This window comes from Ailuropoda melanoleuca, chromosome 8, assembly GCF_002007445.2.
Source record: "Ailuropoda melanoleuca isolate Jingjing chromosome 8, ASM200744v2, whole genome shotgun sequence".
Taxonomy (NCBI): Eukaryota; Metazoa; Chordata; class Mammalia; order Carnivora; family Ursidae; genus Ailuropoda; species Ailuropoda melanoleuca.
Window position 1 is genome coordinate 92,019,027 of NC_048225.1, and position 14,996 is coordinate 92,034,022.

At 50.9% G+C, this 14,996-nt stretch overlaps 1 long non-coding RNA gene across 1 annotated transcript; it reads right to left on the bottom strand.

Moving 5' to 3' along the window:
* Window positions 1–6,205: 6,205 nt before the first annotated feature.
* LOC117803434 lies at window positions 6,206–14,541 on the bottom strand. Its single transcript, XR_004627297.1, has 3 exons — window positions 12,562–14,541; window positions 12,155–12,247; window positions 6,206–10,061 (listed from the first exon to the last, which is right to left on the bottom strand). It is a non-coding gene; the product is annotated as an uncharacterized LOC117803434 (long non-coding RNA).
* Window positions 14,542–14,996: the final 455 nt, after the last annotated feature.

The window sequence follows — 14,996 nt, forward strand, 5'->3', positions numbered from 1 at the left end:
TCGACTGGGTTGAGCCACCTGACTCTGAGCCCATTTCCTCTTCTGAGCATGGGTCCAATCACAGCTACCTCACAGGAGTTCTGGAAGGATTAAATAGGATTGGGCGTGAGGAGGCAGCGGGCAGAGAGTGAAGTAGCTGTGTGGGGGGTGTGGGGCCCCTGCTGGGGCTCAGGGACACGGTGTGAGTGCATCCCGTCCTCCAGCGGGGGCAGCCATGTTAGGTGTTTGAGCTGCATCCACACAGGAGACTCGGGCTTCCAGGGCTGTAACATTGTTGAAATAGAAACGATCGATTGGCCAAGTCCTAAAAGGCAGCAGAGGGTGACCCCCCAAGGCCTGGGGCCTGGCTGGGGGGAAGGGGGGTGCGGATTGTCAGGCATGAGAGCAGCGGAGATTCCAGCCCTGGGAGGCCGGAACAAAACGGTCTCCTTTGCTCTTGAGCGGTCTCGAGGCATAATTAGTAAGTGTTTGTTATAACACACCGAAGTTCCACTCAGGCTGAATAGCTGCCTGTAAAAATTCCAGGAGGGCCATTTTTAGTTGAGGCTAATGAGGGTTAAAAACTCTCCAGACTGCCCAAAATACTCTCAGTGGGGCCTCCCAGGAGGGGCTTTACTTACTGCACCACTGATGAAGGAACAGTTTATCTGCTCGGGATCATCTTTCAGCAAAGCCTTTATCAGTGTTTTTTTGGCTACTGGTGTTTGGGGGTTTTTGTTGGTTGTTTTTTTTTTTTTAAACACACGAGAGCAGGTTATGTGTGTTCCAAGGGTGACTCAGGTTAGCTGTCTGCCAGCTGTGAGCAGGGTCCTCTGGGGCCAGCCCTCCCTTTGCAGAGCCATGGGTGGGGAGGGTCAATGAGAAGGATGAAACAGAAGGAGGCAGAACTCCCTTTCTTCCAGGTCTTGCTGCCGATCAGCCCCGTGGGGGTGGGAGGCTCTGGGGAGGACTTTGGCCGGCCAAAGAGTGAGTGGGTTCAAGGCAGCCGAGGTGGAGGAAGAAAGAGCAGACATGAACTGGCCAGGGGAGGGAAGGCGAACGAGAGCCGCTCCAGAGGACGTGGGCTGGAGACTCCCCAGGAAGCTGAGGGAACTGATGCGTAGGGGTGTAGAAGGAGGGCAGCACCGAGCAGGAAGGAGGATAGCGTGGAGCTGTGTTCTGGGCTGCACGGAAACTCTGGGTTAAATCTATTTTCACTCTGGTCAAGGAAGGGTTTAAAAGGTGTGACCTGGGGGGCGCCTGGGTGGCTCAGGCAGTGAGGTGTCAGACTCTTGGTTTTGGCTCTGATCACGATCTCATGGGTCGTGAAATTGAGCCCCCCATGGGGCTCAGGCTCCCTGCTCAGCATGGAGTCGCTTGAGATCCTGTCCCTCTCCCACTCCTTCTCCCCCTCCCCACTCACACACTCTCTCTCTCAAATAAATAAATACGTCTTAAAAAAAAAAAAAGGAAGAAAAGGTGTGACCTTGGGAAGGGTGTTCTGTCCTAAATGAATTTTTAAGAGCACTCATTGGATTTGGGGGCTCAGGCCTGCCACAAACTGGCTAAATAATCCTGGATACTCCTCCTCCCTCTTTCTAAGGCTGAGTCTGTAAAATGAGGGGCCTGGACTGGAATCCTAGCTCTAAACCTTTGCTGCACATTGGAACCACCTGGGGGGCTGCAGCCCAGACCAGGGAAATCAGAATCATCAGGAGTGGATCCAGGCATCAGTCACCCACACCCTGGAATACTGTCCACAGCCAAGTTGGAGACTCTTGGGCCTAGATGGTCTGTAAAGGTCTCATTCAGCCCTGCCATTCATTAAGACTTTAAAGAAAGGAGAGAAAGGACGATTGGCAAGCAGTCCTCAGTAGAAGCAAGGCATGGACCAAATGGCCTCTTCAGAGTCCCACTGTCCGTGAGATTCCATGATTTGAGACTCCAAGGGGAGACGCAGGCTCTCAGTGCCAAGTTCCAGCCAGCTGTGTTCCTTGCCCCCTTAATTCGTTCCAGAAGTATTTATTGAGCACCTACTATGTGCCCAGCACTGTTCAAGATGCTGAGGATACAACGGTGAACAGACTCTCTTCTGTGCTCATCTCTTGGGACAGATCTGAAACCACAAGCTGGAAAGGAGGGGGCAGGATGGTGCAGAGAGCCAGAAGGGAAGGGAAGTTTGGGAATCTGATGATTCACACAGAGTTGCCAAACTTACACATCATTTTATCAAACTGAGTGATGAAGTTACTGGGATCTGTCCTTGTTACATTAATCCCGCCTTCCTTTCCTCCTTCCCCTTCCACTGTGGAGCCTTCAGTCTCTGCATTTACCAAGTCAGTTCTAGCACCCAATTCCAACATGGGGGCGGGGGGTGACCAACACCACCAGGCAATGCTCGGACACAAGCAGGGTGTGCTACAATTTAGCTCAGCTCTGACAGTATCTACCTGGAAATAGGGTCAGATCCTGTAGGATAAGCGCTCAGTCCCGGAAGACTCCCCACTTCAGACATTAGTGGCAAGTTCCCTGTACTTCTGACCAACTGGCCATAAATCAGAGTTTCCCATGATCCCCTGCTTGGGTTTGATTAACTTCCTACAGTGGCTCACAAAACTAGGAGAAACATTCTAGTTACTAGTAAACTACCGGTTTATTATACAAGGATTAACTCAGGAACAATCATATGGAAGAGATGCATGGGATAAGGTATGGGGAAGGGCTCAGAGCTTCCGTGCCCTCCAAGTGAGATACTCTCCCTGAATCTCCACGTGCTGGCCAACACCAAGCTCTCAGAACCCAATCCTTTTGGGGTTTTATGGAGGCTTCATTCCATAGGCATGATTGATTAAATCATCGGCCATTGGCATTTGATTCAACCTCCACCTCCTCTCCCCTTCCCAGAGGTAGGTGGGGGGGGGTGCGGTGAGACCAAAAGTTCTATCCTTCTAATCATGTAGTTTGTTCCCCTGGCAACCAGTTCCCATCCTTTGGTAATTTCCAAAAGTCTCTCATTACCATAACCAAAGACACTTTATCACTCTTATCACAGGAAATTCCAAGGGTTTTAGGATTCTTGTGCCAGAAACAGTGACGAAGACCAAATATATCTTTCTTATTATAGATCACAGTATCACAGCAAGCAACTGAAGGGTCAGAAAAATTCTGCTCCCCAATCTCAAACTCATACTCCCGGGTATCCATCATGTCTTCCCAATTTGACATAAGCCCCTCACAGCTGAGGACTGGGCCTTGAGTCTTTGGGGGAGCAGATGGTATAGTTCAGAGTGTGTGGGCTATAGACGGATATCCTGGATTCAGATCGTAGCTCTGCCTCTTGAGGGAGGTTATCACGATGTGATCTGGGCATAGTACCTAACAGCACCCCAACCACCCCCCTTGGGTCTGGATATTCCCAATGGGGATTATAATAGCACCACCTTTCACGTTGCTGCGAGGAATAATGAATTCGTGAAGAGAAAGCACGTGTGGTACCTGGTAACACTCAGTAGGTGGTGACTGATTGTCCTGAGTGGGAAATGTTAAGTGTGCTTGTTCGATTAGGCTCCTGGAGAAACCCGCACGGTTTTATGTTGCCCTGGCACCTGCTCCCTTTCTCATTTCCCGTCAGGGTGGGCGTCAGATACATTGGTCAAGAGAATGCTAGCTGTGGTAACAGGGAGATACTGAGATCTCAGTGGCTTCATTCAGTAGGAGCTCATGCTTCTGTGCTGTGCAGTCTCATGGCATGGGGTGGGGGTTGGTGTGTTCTGCCCCATGCATTCATGTAGGATGCCAAAGGCTCTGTCACCCTCGAGGAAGGCCAGGACTTTGGCATTCAAGTGGCACACACGCTGGGAGAGCGGAGGATCACAAGGGAGCCTTTGTGGGCCAGGTCAGGAATGGCATCCCTTAGCACCCATTCCACCGGCCAGAACTCAGTCTCAGGCCACGAAGAGCCTGGGAACGGGGCCAGAAAGAAGTGCATGAGGGGGCTTCTAGCGCCTGGCCTCCAGGGGTCTTCTGAGCTGGCAAGGTCTGTCTCCTGATCTCAGGTGCCCAGGGCCCATGGTGCTTATCCCATCTGGGATGGGCCGTGGGACCACTGTGTATGTATAGGGCTCCCTCCTCCTGTCTCCTTCCTCCCTGACCTTCTCCAGTTACTTTCCTCCAATTCCCGTTCTCTCTCCAATGGCACCTGCCCTCTGTTGAACTCCTGTGGTTGGAGAAATGTTAATTGTTTGGCCATTGAGGGTTTGGTGGAGAGGTGCCCTAGGGATTCAATGACAAAGGATGTTGGGGGAGGGGGACGTCAGCAGAGGAGCCTTCCAGGGAGGCGAGCTGTGGCCACCTCCACCTCCTTCCTGAAATCAGAGAGCTTGATCCCAAGCCACTGGGTTCCCAGGGACCCAGGAGAGCTCTTAGCCCCTGATACTGTCCCCTGAACAGCAGCAACAGTATTGCCTAGAAACTTGTTAGAAATGCAGATTCTTAGCCCTGCCTTAGATGTGCTGAATCAGAAAATCAGCTCAGAAAGATTGGTAACCTGCCCAAAGTCACACAGCTCGTAAGAAGCAGGACAAAATGTTTGTACAAGCCCTTAGATGATTCTGGTGCCCTCAAGTCTGAGAATCAGGGCTGCAGGCAGGAGAGAGCTTCACACTGCCACCCAGTGGCTGCAGAGCAAACAACAGCCCAGCCTCCAGCTCCAGACAAACTCAGGCGGAAGGGGCAGCAGTGCTAACATATAGATTTGGAAGCAAGTTCTGGAAAGCACAGGGTAATACACAGGACTCACCCAAGTCTAGCCTCATGGATAGTTGTTAAAAATTAGCCTAGAATCCAGCCCAGAGCCAAACCCAAACTCTGTTGCTACAAGGCCAAATCCCACCCGTGTTTGCATTTCCTGGAGACCAGGCATAGCTGGCTGGAAAGGCCTCTATGTTCAGACTGATGACCCCATCAGGGGCAGGCTCTATCATCCTCACAGGGTACCAGAAGAAGCAGAGGTCCTTCTCTGAAAGGACACAGAACTTCACCTAGGACCCTGCCAACTAGGACCCTGAGGCCCCAAGGCTCACCTGGTGTGGCACTCCCTGGCTCAGCCAGGATCTTGGGGGGGGTGGCGGTGGGGAGAGGCTGGAGGGAGAAGAGAAAATGTGATGACCCCTCAGGGTGCAGCCTTCTCCTGCCTGTGTGATGGGGAACTGCAGGGATGGGGGTGACATCTGAACTTAATGAGGAGGAAATGTCCAGAGACTAAAGACCATGTGCTCTCTCCCTTGTCCCTTTACCTCAGACACAGGGGGGGCAGGAGGCTCAGCGCTCTGGGGACTGACTCTGATTTTGCATTTTTGTGGAAGGACCTAGTAACTCTGGGATTCCCAGGAGCTGTGCCCAACTGGCTGGTTAGGCAGACTCTGGGGGAGGAGGACGGGCCCAGGAAGCAGTGTCTGCAGGGCATCCTGCAATGTGTGGGGAAGTCATGGTCTCATTTAATCCACACACATGGGAAAACTCAACTCAGAGAGTTCAGGAACCTGTCCAGAGTCCCACAGCTACGTATGCTCTGTCCAGCACTCTCTACCGGCCACTCCTCACTGCAGAATCCCTCCGGGCTGGCTGTCCTGCCACGGGTCTTGCAGCCAGAACCCCATGGGATCCAACAGTGACAGAGCATTTCCTTGCTTAACTGCCCTGCCCTTTGCTCTCAGGCCCCTCGTTGGCTCAGTAGCATCTCTGACAAGGGGGGAAGCTCCAGCCAACTCAGGAACTGGGACATTGGCTCTGTCCAAGGTGCGGGGGGAAGGGGTGTCTCCATCCTGAAGCAAGGGGGAGGGGTGTCTCCATCCTGAAGCAAGGCTAAGGTCCAGAGGGTGCCCATCTCTGCCCTCAGGGCTCCCAACCAGGGATGCAGAGTGGAGCCTGAGAGGGAGGGCAGAGGAGGGAGCGAAGTCACTGCTCAGCGTATCCAAAGGAGAGACGGATGGGGTCCCAGGAGCGGCCCGGCCACCACAAGCCCCAGGGGCAGGAAAGCAGGTGAGCTGAGTCTGGATGGCGGCTCCCCGATGCCCTGCTGTCCTGAGTTCTCTGGTGAGCCACAGCCACCTCACAGTACAGGGTACCCAAAACCAAGGGAGCTTCTGTAAGATAAATATTCTGCTGCAGTCTTGAAGCTTCATAACCATCGCTAAAGTAAACACGAGAAAAGCATGATAGGATTTGTACTTTCAACTTTATTCAGTATACAATTGTTATCAAAGAGCCTGACATGGACGCTCCTCACACTTTGTCTGGCTCAGGAGTACGTGGGGGTGGCTGGTTGGACTTTTCGCCTTGCCAAAGATTCCAGATACCCCAAATTTGAGGGTCACCATTGTGGCTCACTCTGTTCCAGGAATGTCTTCCCCAGCCTCTGTCACTGACCCACATCCTCATGGTGAGGCCCAGGGCATGGATGGACTTAGAAAGGGAGCTCACCAGGGGCGGCTACCCCAGACAGGTTGGGTGTGGGAGGCCTTCTTCCTTGAGGGTCGCTGTGGACCAATGCAGGCAACTGTCTGATGGATGCTGGGCGGCAGTAGTTCCTTGCCTGGGGCTGGAGCTCTGCCAGCCACTCCTGACTTGGGGCTTCTGACCACCCTTTTCCAAAGGAGCCAGCAGAGGCTAGGAGAGAGGCCTCCCCTGGGCAATCTCCCCAAGTGAGGGAGGAGTGGGGCCCTGACTCCATTCTTTCCTAGCTATGCAACTTTTGGCAAGGCTGAGTCCAAGTTTACTCTTCTGCGAAATGGTTGTAATTAGTGAGGCTCCAGAATTTTTTACAGGAGGCACTTAGGGGGCCCTCAGGAAGGAGGTGGGGGTGCTGGGAAATCGTCCTATAAGTACATATACACCATTTTCCTTAGATTACAGGCTTGCGTGTGTGTCGGGGGTGCAGGGTGAATCGGGGAACTCGAGGCAGGGCTCTGCTGAAACCCAGCCAGCTTTTGGTGCTGCTGTGGTTGAAGGAACCGAAGCCGGCCTCTGTCGCGGGGTCAGATGAGCTCATGTAGATGAATGCCTTTGGGGAGTGTTCTCGACAGATGGAGCGTATTATTATCTCCTCCTAAAGTTGAGTTGGGAGCCTGGCCAGCATTGCTTGCTAATGGATCAGTGATGTTGCCCATGGACCCTTCTGCAAAGGGGCCACCACTGAGCACTCTCCCCAGCCCTGGATGATGCCTCAGTTGGTTGTCTAGGGGCCCCTTCCTAAGCCAGAGATGTGGTTAGATCTTCCAAGCCCCCAAAGCACTGTTCAGGGGGAATCTCCCCACTCATCAACAGCCCCATAGTCCCCCAAATAGGCAGTAAGAGCCTTCATAGGCAAAGGGTGGCCACAGCCCAGTTGCTTCAGGAACATGTCAGGTGCTTGTGAAAACTTCCACAGCCCCATCCCGTGTCCAAGGAACCAGTTTCTGGGAGTGGGCTTGAACGATCTGTGGGGTTTTTTGTTTGGTTTGGTTTTTTAATCAAAGATGTCCTTGGTTATTGTTGTGAAACTATGTGAGTCTTGGACAGGGATGTTCATGGGATCTGGTCTGCTCTGCAGGACAGACTTCCTGCAAACGCCTCTATTTCAGGACACTCTTCCCCATTTCCAAAGAGCTCACCTGTTCGGGGAGGTTGCTGAAGTGACAGGAGCATGCAAAACACAGCGTCCACGCGTCCTCTCGGAAGGAAGGTCAGCCCAGACTGTGCAGGAGCGGACTCAAGATTAAACAGAGGACTGGGGAAGGTCAGGTGCTCAGTGCATTTGGGGCTTTCGCGAAGGACAGAAACGCCTGGCTCTGGGGGAGAAGACAGGGAGGCAGAGGAGGTCTCGCCAGGGGCACAGGTGGCTTCGCCTGTCAGACTCGGCTCAAGCACCTGCCCGCCTCACCTCTGCCCACAGAGGCCCTCCTCGCTATGTACCACAGCACGAGCCAGGCACAGACGCCCCCTCACACCTTCTCACTGTTCAAATTCCCCACGTCTGTCCTCGCCAAGGGGCTCTCTCAGAAGAGGCCTTTGCTTCAAACCCAGCAGTTTCCCCTGTTGGAAGTGTGGGTTCCCAGCCCGGTTTCTGAGGCAGAGCCCTTTCTCTCCTGTGCTGCCTTTTCTCCAGACCAGGTAAGGGTGTCGCTCGCTTTCCTGGCTTAGTGGCAGTCAGGGGCTGTGGGGATGGGGTGTCTGCTGCCTTCACCGGGAGGAAATTGCTTTCCTAGAAGCCAGTTGTAACCCCGTCGCCCCTGCTCCCACCTGTACCCACCATGTTTCCTGAAGCAGTCCAAAGGAATGAGGAGGGGAGGAAGATTCGGGCTGACACTCTCTAGGGGTCAGCCTGGCCCTCCCTGGGCTCCGTGGGGCGGAAGTGTGTTTCTGCACAGAAGCGGATGCCCGCTGGCTGTGGTCCCTGCTGGCTGTGGTCCCCACAGGCTGGAGACGGGCCAGTGGCACCCCCCCCCACAGTCCCCAGGTGCACCCGCTGGGCTCAGAACCGTCGGGGTGTCTGAGAAACCAGATCCCTGCCTCGTTCCTCGCCACTGGGGACACACAAAAGCCTCGCATCTGGACAGTGAGAAGAACAGCCAGGTCATGTGTCCGGTCAAGCCCAAGGAAGCATTTCTGGGGAGCCACGGGGAGCCTCTGGCGGAGGGGCGCCGAGCCCAGGCAGACCCACCTGAAGAGGCCCTGCGTGGGTTGAGCCCGCCTGGGCACACAGGGCCGGCTGGCAGCTGTGGTGAAGCGGTTCTCAAAGTGTGGTCCTCGGCTCGGCAGCCTCACCGCACCCGGCATTTAGAGGAATATGTATTCCTGGGCCGCACCTCGGACCTGCCGGGTCAGACCCTCTGGGCTCAGGGCTCAGCCCTTTGTGTTTTAATAAGCAGTCCAGGTGATTCTGAGACACTCGACTTGGAGAACTTTCGGTTAAAGTAGGCCATGCTGTGAGCCTGGGGCCCTGGGCTGGGCGGCAGGGCCAAGGGTGCTGCGGATGACCCCCAGGGGGCCTCCAGGCCTCAGCCATCCTGCTTTTGGGTCAGCAGGGACAGGGGGTGGAGAGAGCACACGGCTGCCTGTGGAAGGAAGGAAGCGCCCCCTTGGTGGCACTAGGCCAGGCCTGGGGCGCATGGCTGCAGGGCACAGCGGGGACCATGGGAGAGGCTCACGGAGAGGCTCACAGATTCCACTGGGGAGCCGTGTCGGGCCAAAACACCATGACTTTTCCCGTCGCACACAAGTTGTGCAAGACAGTTAAGTTGAGTCACCTACCACCTTCCCGGAGCAGGCTCACCTCGGGGTGCCGCGGGCTCGTTCCTGACCACAGTCACTCGAATGTCACCACAAAGCGAGTCCGGTGAATGTTTGGTTTCCCAGTGCCTGGGATAGTGACGTTCGCACGGTGCGGTGGTCCGGTAAGTGTGCAGCAGCGTTATGCCCAAAAAAAGACGTGCCTTAGGCAAAACCGACTTTGCGGCTAAAACATGCCAACCATCATTCGAGCTGTTAGTGAGTCTGAATCTTTCCTGATGGAGGGTCTGGCCCTGAGGCGGCGGCTGCTGGCTGGTCAGGCTGGCGGAGGCTGGGGTGAAGGCCGGGGTGACCGTGGCAACTTCTTAAAGCAAGACGACAGCGCGGTCGGCCCCATCGGTTGACTCTTCCTTTGGTGAACGATTTCTCGTTAGCGTGGAGAAAGGACGTTTTACCCACAGTCGGACTTCTTTCAAAACTGGAGTCAGTCCTCTCAGCCCTTCCACTGATTTATGGGCTAAGCTCACGTACACCCTAAACCCTTGCGGTCCCTTCAACTGTCTTCATCCACAGATTCCACCTGGAGCAGCCACTCTCTGTCCCCGCCCTAGGCAAGCAACTCCTCTTCCTCAAGTTGCGTCGTGAGATTACAGCAAGTCACGTGTGATAATAATGAAAACGTTCGAAATATTGCGAGGAAAACCAAAATGTGACCCAGAGACACGCAGGGAGCAAACGCTGTTGGGAAAATGGCGCCAAGAGACCTGCTCGGAGCAGGGTTGCCACAAGCCTTCAGTTTGTAAAGGATGCAACATCTGCGAAGCACAATAAGATACGATACGCCTGGACGTGCCTCGAACGTGTCACTGAACATGTGAGAGGTTGTCAATGGCTGATGTTCACCACGCCCCGTGCTGTGTAGCCCAGACAGTGGGAGTGTGTGGACACTCACTTGTTTAACCTGTGTGCGTGTGTGTGTGTGTGTGTGTGTGTGTGTGTGTGTGTGTTAGAGGGCAAGTGACTCCTACTGGTTTGGAGATACAGCTAAAATGAACTGGCACATCCCTGCCCCCCTCCCCCAACATGCACACCCGTCCCCTCAAAGCAATCCAGTGAAAATGCAGCCAGTCCAGAGCAGTTCATGAAATGACCAATAGGGGGAGTGCTTGTCCCATTTTTGGAGTGGAAATGGGTCTCCCTGCCCGTGCCAGGTAAAGGTCTAGCAGCTAGGTTTTCAACGCTAATAAGGAAAAGCCAGATCTACTGGTAGGTTTGAGAGGCACAGGCCTAAAGCAGAATGATTTCAGGGACACAAGGAGATGCAAAGCCTCACATTATCCTACTGGACTATTGAGGCTGTCTGAGCTTTATCCATTTAGCCTAGACCAATTTTAAAACAAAAATACAGGGGCGCCTGGGTGGCACAGCGGTTAAGCGTCTGCCTTCGGCTCAGGGCGTGATCCCGGCTCGAGCATCTGACTTCAGCTCAGGTCATGATCTCAGGGTCCTGGGATGGAGCCCCATGTTCTGCTCCCCGCTCAGCGGGGAATCTGCTTGAGGATTCTGTCTCTCCCTCTCTCTCTGTCCCTCTGTCTGCTCATGCTCTCTCTCTCTCTCAAATAAATAACATCTTTAAAAAATAAAATCAAATACAAGATACAATCCAGGATTACACTCAGGCCTTCACATCTCAGTGAGAGGAAGGAAGCTGTGAGAAGGTTTTGACAAACTAGGAGGTGAAGATGGGCCAAGAGGCATAAGGGGCATAAAACAATGAAATTGGGGCTTCCCAAGTATCACGAACCTCCTCTGTTCAAAACAAGAGAAACGAAACGCCTTGCCCGATTCCAAGGGTGAGGGCTGCGTGTTGGTGTCCCCAGCAGGGGGCGCCGCTTCCCTAGTGCTGCCTTTTCATTTGCTCATGTTCAGTCTCTGAGCAGGTGCTGTGGACTCTGATGGTTTGTTTACTTGTCTTAGAGCGTCTTGAGAGAGGGACACTGTTTTGTATTTCCAGCTCCTACCATAAACCCTGACATGATCGTACGTGCTCAATACACATCAAATAGGTAAATGAATGAGTGTCCACGCGTAGAGAAACATTAAGTAAATTACGGTGTATCAGCCTAATGCAGTTATTTTAAATAATGGTTATTTGTTATTTTGTCTTGTTTTGTTTTAAATGGTTATTTGAAAGGTACTAAGAGAGTAGATCTTAGAAGTTCTCATCACAAGAAAAACAAAATGTGTCACCACCATGTGAGCGGTTGGATGTTAACTAACCTCATTGTGTCAATCATTTCGGAATATACACGTATGTCAACTCATTACGTTGTACACCTTAACCTACTACAATGTTCTATGTCAATTATATTTCAATAAAACTGGAAAAAATAAAAATAGAAATGAAATAATGGTTATCAAGCCCATGTAGCAACATGGAAAATGCCTAGGATATTATGTTAAATACAAAGGTTGCTTTCTACCTGTGTGAGACTCCGCTTGCATGTGAACGAAAAGGAAATGAGAAATAGTTGCTTGCATATGGGTGTTGGACTCATGGGTAGCTTCCTTCTTAGCTTGTTGTTTAATCTCCTTTGTTGTGGGTTGTGCAATAAACACAGAAACCACTTTTTCCTGTGCGTCTCAGTTTTGTTCTTTGGTGCCCAAGGACCTTGACTTCCACCCCATCTGTCCAGACCTCACCATCTCTTTAGAATTCAGTTTTGTTTCATTGTCTTTGCACCACGCCCAGTGTTGCGCCCTCATGCACACAGAAGTGGCTACGTACTTTGGATATCAATGATTTTAAAGGCAGCTGCTATAAATAATGTCAAGTTCAAACACTTAAACACATATTCTCCCAAATCAGTGACCTGCCTCTCAAGTGTTATCAGCAGTCAGTCCTTACCTTTCCTGTTTCTCACAATGGGAATAACAAGGCTTCTGATTTGTTGAGGATCTATTGTATGCCTTCTAGTTAAATTTCATCCTCACCACCAACCTGAAAGGTAGGAAATATTGCTTTAGTAAGAGAAGAAACAGAAATTCAGTGTAAATTCCTTTCCCAAGATCATAGTCATGTTCCACACCTAAGTCTTTGGGTTCCCAGAGGACATGTTTTTACCCTACACGCCATGACAGATGCTTTCCAAGGGCTGATGATGCAATAAAATACTGCACATCAACTACAGAATCTAGCCGTGCAAGGAAACTAAGCTGTCCTATGGATAATAGTACCAAGTACTGCACAGGTTTGCAGGTACGGAATCTATGCCCATGGGTCACCCCTCCAGGGACATCTTTTCTAATACTAACCTGATTGTGCGTCGGGAACCTCTGTCCACACATAAATTCTGCCCTGGCCAGAATAATCCAGAGCTTACTGGTCTTCATTTTTGGTCAGGATATGTTTTGAAGGATTCAGGCTTTTCACTGAAAAAGAAAACACTGCCACTCTTATTTCAGCTTCACTTTTATGCGTGATGAGACTTCATGAAAATTTAATCAATCAGCTAATCTCAGGGGTTAGGGGCCATTTCAGTTCCTGGAGGAATCAGACGTGTCTCTGAGAAAGAGAGGTGCTCAGACAGCCTTTATTAACCAAGACCTGGAGGCTCCAGCCAGAAATCAAGTTTCTACTGGCTTCTAACAGTTTGTTCTCTTTACAATGACCATTTCATCATGGGCTTAAAGTAACAAATGAAAGGGGAAGTGCAAATGAATACATCAAACAAGATAGGCAGAGGCCCAATACATCATTTGTCTAAGTGGAAAACAAAGCTCACGTACCTTATCTTAATGAGTCTTCCCGCTTCCCCCTCCAATATCATTCTCCTCCTTTCTCAAGGCTTTAGGGTCTCTGGACCACATCCCCCCCTCCCTTCTATTCAAACCTGCTCAAGGGCATGTCTAGACCCCAGATTTCAGACAACGTGTCTCCTCTTGGTGGTCAGTGTGCTTTGAAACCTTGCTCTCTTCAGGGACCCGAAGCTGTTCTGTCTCCTGTGAGGTGTCATCAAGGCATCTTCCAGGCACAGAGTCCCGTCAAGAACCCTAACGTCACTTCAGGGCAGGCTGGCACCTACACAGATGACCAGCTCCCCTCTCAGAGAGGGAGGGGCAGTGTGGTATAGGCAGGTGTCTGGGTCTGGGAAGCTGAGACAGGCCGGTGGGTCACAGGAGAAACAACGGACTTCGGAAATGTGCTTGCCTGCTGTGGAAAATAAGAATGGTATTTTTTTTTTTTCTCCTGGATGGAAGTTATTTATTCCATTGAAAATCTCAATGTAATTCTAGTGAAAGGTCTCACATTTTAAAGCCCCTGTTTACTACAGGGTGATGGTAACAGATACAATGCTATATAGTCATTTTATTTCAGTTTCATGACCTTTGTCTTAACATTCAGCTACCTATAAAGCTAAATAAAACTGAAACTTCATCTTGAAATATCACACTAATTATAGTAAAAATAGTATGAAAAGAGGTACTGGTAACATTTTTATGGCTTCGGGTAGCATCTTCATTTGCACCTGCCAGTTCTCTTCTCTTTGGTTTCATTCACAAAACTACCAGGTTTTTGCCTTTCTTTCCCCCAGGCTCCTTTGTGCCTCCAATGACTCTTCCATTTGGCTCCTCTTGAGACGCCTTTGAATTTTGACCCTGCTCTCCTGCCCACTCTCCCTAGTTTCTCAGGATATCAATCCCTGAACGGCATTGATGACAGACAGCCAATCACTTTTCCAGAAGAGTGGTTATCAAAGTGTGGTCAGCGGAACCTTGGGAGTCCCCAAGACCCATGTCAAACTTTCATAATCCTAGAAAGAAGTGATTTGCCTTTTTCACTGCATTGACATTTGCTCTGATGGCACAAAGGCAGGGATGGATAGAACTGCTTGTACCTTCGCACTGAGTCAAGGCCCAGGCATCGGGCTGCTCTGGTGACCACTGGTTCCTCCCCGTCATTCAGTAGCCGGGGAAAAAAGAAAGTCAACGCCACCCAAGAATATCCTTGAAAAAAGTAAAAGCTATTGAATGCTGATCGTTGGGCAGATGACTTTTAAATATTGTGTGATGAGATGGCAAGTACACATGACACACTTGTGCATACGCCCAAACATGAGGCTCGTTTTGAGGAAAAGCTTTGGGACATTTATTTCAGATGCAAGCTGAACAAGAGGTTTATTTTCAAAGAACATCATTTTTACTTGAAAGGATGGCTGACAGATAAATTATGGTTATTCATATGGGTGTTTGGCAGGTATTTTTTCAAAAAGCAATGAAGCAAGTCTCTCACTTCAAGAAACAACTGACAGATTCCCCCCCCTCCCCCACAATGGTAAGAAGATTCCCCCCCTCCCCCACAATGGTAAGAATCAAGTTTCCAAACTACAATGAGCATTCTGGAAACCCTGCGTCTGCCGAAACAAGTTTTAGGAGACTTGTGTGAGCTTGATGGCTTCCCAGCTCTGAAAAGACTTTCTGATGAGATCAGAGGTATTAACGAATGTGATTTTTCTGGCATCATACAAGGAGATATATCAATGTTTGCTAGAGCTGCATGATTCAGTGAAATAATACTTTCCAAATGCCGGAGCAAAATGTTGCAAAACCATGTGCCAGTAGATGTCTATCGCAAGGCGACAACCATTAGATTTGGATGTTAACAAAGTAGGAAAGGTTTATGGATACGGCTCCTGAGTCCACATAGCAACTGATCTTTAAGATACTACCAGTTCCAACTTGCTATTGTA